Source organism: Babylonia areolata, chromosome 27 (genome assembly GCF_041734735.1).
Source record: "Babylonia areolata isolate BAREFJ2019XMU chromosome 27, ASM4173473v1, whole genome shotgun sequence".
NCBI classification, from domain to species: Eukaryota; Metazoa; Mollusca; class Gastropoda; order Neogastropoda; family Buccinidae; genus Babylonia; species Babylonia areolata.
In genome coordinates, this window is record NC_134902.1 from 6,061,209 (window position 1) to 6,068,590 (window position 7,382).

The following is a 7,382-nucleotide window of genomic DNA, read 5'->3' on the forward strand; positions in this document are numbered from 1 at the left end:
CTAAGCGATTATTGTCGTGAATGACGACGACGACGACGACGACAAATAGTGGCGGTCTCCACTCTTTGAGGGGATACTCACTCACTCGGGCTCTGTGACCTAGCTATCACTACTATCAGTAAGAACAACAACACATGGGAACGGTCTCCACTCTGGAGGGGATTTTCGCTCAGTTGGGTTCTGCAACTTAGCTATTACTGCCATCAATAACAACAACAACAACAAGTGAGGAGCAACATTTTTTTTTTTCCAAATACAGTTCTATTCACAGAATTTTGCTCCTTCAGCTTTCCGAATACCTTCCAATGAAACACACACACACACACACAAACCCAACAACCTTTCCTGTCTAGAGACACTTCAAAGATGTTCTCTCTCTTTGATGGCCATCCCACCAGATCCAGAGATCCTTCCTCTGTCATGAACCGTGACACACAATCAGCTGTCACAACTGACAAGAGAGAGAGAGAGAGAGAGAGAGAGAAAAAACAAAAAAACACACCAGAAACCACAAAAAACTAGATCATCATACAGTTGCGTGTAAATGGGCACAGGAGGCTTTGTAAAAAATTTTTTTTTTTAAATTAAAAAATAAATAAATAAAAAAAGGCCTTGTAACCACTCCAGCCAGACACAAATACCAGAAAGACACAAGAAAAAAAATTTGAGAAAAAAAGACAGTGGCAAATTAAGAATAAATAACGGAACAAACAAACAAACAGTACAGTTAAAAAGTAAAAAAAGGGGAAACAAAAAAGGACAGCAAAACAGAAGAAAAGACAATCATCGTCCCAATCAATAAACAAGCAAACAAATAAGCAAACAAATGGTACAACCATCCTTATTCTTGTTGCTTACAGTCCAGCCGACCGCACGGGGCCATATCAGGACTGTCAAACCATACAAATGCTCAACCACGTCAACACAAAACTGTCCCATCTGCAAAAAAAACCCCACTAAGACAAACCCACAAAACACATGACATGATACAGTATCCCAACCATTTAGCTCCTTATGGCAAATAAGACGAGGCCATGCTGAGGACGCCAGCCTTTCCGCTTATATCATCCCCAGATTACAAAAAAATGTAAAAAACAGGAAAAAACAACAACATTACTTCAAAGCCAAACAAAAAATACATATAACAGCCATATAGGCAAATAACACTGCAGAATGGGAAGCTAGAGCCCACCCCAGTGTTACCATCTCACTACCTAATCGCCAGAGCAAATAACAGCAAAGATAGTACATCATAGACTGCGGAAAAGAGAAAAAAAAAAAAGTGTCAAGGCTTGCTTGAAAAAAAGAAAGGGGAATGGACTGGGAAGGCAGAAAAAGGAGACGACAGTGAAGATAGGAAAAAAGGCAGAAACAAAGAGAGTGACAGAAAAGGAAATTTCTAGCACAGAATTTCCTGAAGGCGGGGATGCTACTGACACTTAAAGACCCCCAGCATCCCCACGGGAGGGAGGTGGGGGGGTATAGCCATCCCAAACAATAAACAAGCAAATAAATAAGCAAACAAATGATACAGCCATCCCCACCAAAAATAAAACGAAGACCAAGTATCACGAAGAAATACAGCCGACAGAAGACAAAAGGCTTTTTCAGCTCATCTACATCCTTTCACCAAATCTCTCAACGTCACACAACTACTCCTGTTCCACAAGAATAGTTACAGTTTCTTCCAAGGAGGCGTCAGAGTGTGTGGGCAAATCCATATATGCAACACCGCACCTGCTGCATTCAAAAACAAAGCAAACAAACAAAAAACAGCACCTTTTCTTTGAGGAGGTGTAAAAGAACAATTTGTAATTCTCTGAAAAAATGATGACAAAAAAAAAAAAGAAAAAATCTTTCCCTAGCACTATTCTCAAGCCACAACATTATAACCCTGGTCCCTACCATATGGTCTCTAATTATTTTTAAAAAAAAATCCTCAGCACTTTCCAAACTGGTATTAAGGATAATATGGGGGTGGGTGGGGGTTGCCTGGGCGGGGTGGGGGGGGGGAGGAGGGAGATGAAAGGACATTAGAAAGAAGGTGGATATACAAATGAAATGTCTGCAATGAAACATGTTATCAACCCGGATGGCAAAGCAAGCACAAAAAAAAAAAAAGAGGAGGATTTCTTCTCATTTCACCATCAGAATAACTCAGCACATATTTTCTTCAATAATACAAATGTAAGCAACCTGTCAAGTCTGGTTCAACATAAAAACAGAGCAATATGCTCTCTCTCTCTCTCTCTCTCTCTCACATACATACATGTATCTATACATTGCCACCGCCACTATCATTTAAGTAACACAACTTTTTCTTTAATCTTTTCATTCAAGTAATAAAAACCAAAATTCATGTCCTGTTTCTGGTGACACCCCTGCCTCCTGTCACCAAATAATCTTGTATATAATGCCATCCCACCATCCCCAAGGCTAAATATAACAAATCAAACTTCACAGCTCCTGGACATAATTACAACAGTAATAATAATGTCGAGTGATGGCCTAGAGGTAACGCGTCCGCCTAGGAAGCGAGAGAATCTGAGTGCGCTGGTTCGAATCACGGCTCAGCCGCCGATGTTTTCTCCTCCTCCACTAGACCTTGAGTGGTGGTCTGGACGCTAGTCATTCGAATGAGACGAAAAACCGAGGTCCCGTGTGCAGCATGCACTTAGCACACGTAAAAGAACCCACGGCAACAAAAGGGTTGTTCCTGGCAAAATTCTGTAGAAAAATCCACTTCAAAAGAAAAAACAAATACAACTGCACGCAGAAAAAAACCCACAAAAAAATGGGTGGCACTGTATTATAGCGACGCGCTCTTCCTGGGGATAGCAGCCCGAATTTCACACAGAGAAATCTGTTGTGATAAAAAGAAATAAAAACAAACAATAACAGAAGTAATAATAGTAATATTAATAATATTATCATCAATGTTGATGATATTATCGATGAATGGCATTTGTAGAGCACATTTTTCTAAGAAAGGTTAAACTCAATGCGCATGTGCTCTTAAGTGTTTTCTCTTATCCTGCAACATCAAAACTCTCACATGGATTAGTCATATGTTTCTTATTTATCTTTTTTGCTCAACACCTAGCTGACACAAGGCCGTACAAAGGCTGAAAGACTGTAAATACCAGTCCCATAGAAGCCGACAAAAAACAATAAGAAAAAAATCAGCCACACAAAAGCATGTTAGCTATATAATAATCTAATACTTTATGCGTTATATTTTGTGACACTCTACTTTGTGAAATGTATTGTTGTTCTTTTTTTCTTTCTAGGAGTCGCATTCCTCAACCTATCTTGTATCCCTCCAAGACAAGTAGAATGAGCAGTTAATGACAAAACTTCATGTGAAACTGACAAAGGGAACTGTTGCTAAGCTTCTGCTGTGTGAACACAATGTCACAAAACCAGAATGACAAAACAGGAATGTGGGGGGTGGGGGGGTGGGGGGTCAGTGCTGCTCACGAACTCTACATGAGCTGACGTTTTATCAGCAAGTCTCTGACCCAGAACCCCCAGTCCTAGTACTACTCAGGAATCCTAACCATGAAACAGGTACACGAGACATTCCCCTTCATCTGAAAATCAGGTTGAAAAGAGAAATCGTCCAATACACGCTCTGATTTTTAAACACAGTAATGCAATTTCCTGTGACAGGTCGCACCAAAAACTTTTGTGCTTCTTATTTTGCAATTCGGCTCACATGGGCACAACAGTTGAAAGGTTAAAGCCTCGGACTTTCATTCCATGGGGCCTGGGTTCAATTCTGCTGACAGCGCCTGGTGGATAAAGGGTGGATATTGGTTTATCCAGTCTCACAGGTCAACTTATGTGCAGACCTGCTACCTCCGTTGTTTCTTTCATGTGTACACACATATTGAAAATCTCATGTTAAAAAATCCTGTAATCAACAACAGTGTTCGGTGACTTAAGGAAACGTGAACGCACCCAGCATACATACTCCACACCCCCACCCCCACCCACCACCCCTAAAAAACAACAACAAAGTATGGCTGCCTTAATGGCGGAGTGGCAAAACAAACATACAAAAAAAAACCCCAACACAACCAGTAATACACAAAAAAATGCCATTCATGTATAAAAAAAAATTTAAAAAATGAATGCAGGACTTGCAGGCCAATGCAGAAAAGAAAGAAAAACATTCTGTTCAAAGCACTCTTAGTTCTAATTCTCAAAACAACAATGTTGAACAGATCAGCTCGCGAACCACCCACACCCACTTTCACACAGCATGCACCAGATCGCCAGCACCACCATACCATGACTGTGGAAAACAAATACGAAAAACATCACCAACAAAAACCACAAACAAACAAACAAAAACAAAGCACAAGCTTTTAGAAACAAATCTGAACACAGTGTAACTCACAGCCAATCATTTGCACTGCCCAGACGATAAACCAATGAGCTCGAAATCAAATTCTCCGACCCATCTCATTAAGTAACTCTCCCATCACACTGAACAACACCAAGACATCACCGCTGTCACATGGATATTGAACTCTCTGTGATGGCTTTTTTCCCCGGATACTGAAGCCTTTGTGCTGGTTCTTTCCATATGGCAACATTCCAACTTCTGACAAACCCATTTCATGCCCTGATCAAAGTTAAACCTTTCCTCAACAGTTTCAAGCCCACTCACCACTCTATGATTGAAATGTTGACAAAAGCCATGCTGAAGATGTGACTGATGAAGACGAAGACTACACGACAATCAAAATAAGAATTTCTGTTTACATCTTTTGTGAAGCATACAGGGTTGTTAAAGTGAAAGAAATATACCTTCAAGCACAAAAATCACTTACACAGAAAACAAAACAGATTATGTTCAAGGGCAATAAACACAAATACAGTAAAAAACAACAAAAAAACAAGAACAAATAAATAAAAACAAAAATAAAAGAAACCCCAAATAAATATGATGACATAAAAAGTCTCAATCCATATAGTCAATATTGCTTCTCAACATTTGTCTCTAAAATATAAAACAGCAGCAATGTTTATATTACACTTTAAAGGTCCACATACACGCTGTCATAAGATCAATAATCCACAGTCATGGAAAAACAACAACAAAACTAAGCATCATGACATTTTTTACATACCTGTGAATAAAATCAACCATTACAGAAACAAAATTAAAAAAAACAAAAACAAAACATTATCAAAATTTCCACAAATGTGTGGAACAAATCAACTGCTAACAGAAACCAAACAAAAAAGAAAAAAAAAGAAAAACAAACCCAGGCATCATTATATTTTCCACATATCAACTATCAATCACAGAAACAAAAACAACCAAAAAAGAACGAAAATGCAAAACACAAGCGTCGTTCAATTTTTCCACAAATATGCAGAACTAATCAACTATTACAGAAACAAAACATTAAATACAAAACAACAAAACTAAGCATCATTAAATTTCCCACAAATCCGTGGAAGCATGCAATCATTTCACTCTGACATAAAAAAAAAAAAAAAAATTTAACCCACAAGCATATATGACAGCTTTCAAAAAAGAATAATCTGTACAGTGCCAAGATGCCTGGCTAGCTAAGAATACAAATTGAAAAGACAAAAAAAAAACAAAAAAAACCAACCAACCACAAATTGAAACACAGACAACAAAAACAACCACCACAATCCTTATTTCCATGAACAATAGTCCTGTAAAGATTTATTGCTAGAGTGATGGCCTAGCGGTAACGCGTCCGCCTAGGAAACGCGAGAATCTGAGCGCGCTGGTTCGAATCATGGCTGAGCCGCCGGTATTTTCTCTCCCTCCACTAGACCTTGAGTGGTGGTGTAGACGCTAGTCATTTGGATGAGACGATAAACCGAGGTCCCGTGTGCAGCATGCACTTAGCGCACGTAAAAGAACCCACGGCAACAAAAGGATTGTTCCTGGCAAAATTCTGTAGAAAAATCCACTTTGATAGGAAAAGCAAATAAAACCGCACGCAGGAAAAAATACAAAAAAATGGGTGGCGCTGTAGTGTAGCGACGTGCTCTCCCTGGGGAGAGCAGCCCGAATTTCACACAAAGAAATCTGTCGTGACAAAAAAGAAATACAAATACAAAGATAATTCCTGTCTACTCACTCCCCTCACTCATGTTCTGTGTTGTCTCCTCTGTCCAGCACACCACTCGTTTGTTGACTGGAAGCTATCCCAATTTAGTCTTTTGTGAAGGACTATGACTCTCAAACTAGGAGGCAAAATTGCACTGGTTCTTAGTGCTGCAGCCTTGTGGGCTAGTTGGCCTTTGGGAACCATCCCAACGCCGACTGTCCTAAAACCCTCTTGGCCAAGAGAGTGGGGATGTAACTTGGGCAAGACACTCTCCACTATAATCAAATTCTAGCCCAAATAGTCGGAACAGCAGTTGCCTCCTCTGCTGTTCTGATGGTCATAGTCGGACACGACTGACTATCGTGTATATATCCCAATTTCATTCAGTCTTCATGGCAAGTCAGGAAAAAAGCCAGTAATACGCTTCTTACAAGGGATTGTCTCCTCAGTCTGTCTGTCATTTTCTGTTTGCAGGACAGGTTTTGAACTCTTATCAAAGGAACATTCAGCGCTTATGCTACTTATATGCACACAGCGGGAATGATGTCTTCTTTTTGGCTCAGAGACTTTGACCGATTCAAAATTATTGGTCCAAATCATTCCATCAAATCGGACGTGTGTTGGTACTGATGATGGAAGACTGTTCTACTGGACTTGAGAAACCGAAGAGACTTTTTCCTGTTTCCAACTCCCAACGTTCAAGTATGGTCAACAATTTGCTGAACATCAACACTCAAAAGAACATGTTTTTGCCCAACACAGTTTCAGTTTCTCAAGGAAGCCTCACTGCGCTCTGACAAAAATTCATACACACAACACCACATACTCTAGGCAGATGCATGACTAGCAGAGCAACCTGATGCGCAAGTCAGGCCTCAAGTGCATGCTTGTGACTTTGTGGACCAATCCGAGAGAATTTTACCAAAGGACAACACTGATGTCGCCATGGGTTATTTTTCAGTGCGCAAAGAGCGTGCTGCACACAGGACCTCGGTTAATCATCTCATCCGATTGACTAGCATCCAGACCACCACTCGAGTGGGATTTGATCCCGTGCCCTCGGATTCTTTCCCTTCCTAGACAGACGTGATACCACTGGGCCACCAACCCACCAGGCCTGTAAACCCAGGATCAGTGTGAACAACATGAAAGAACAAATCTGTTGAGGGTTTCCCTTGCTTCACCCTGGTCCTGTGTGTTTTCCAGCTGTTCCCTCCTGGGATGTTGAAGCTCTCAGGGAGGAAAGCTTTCAGATTCAGGTCTGTCCTGCCAAGA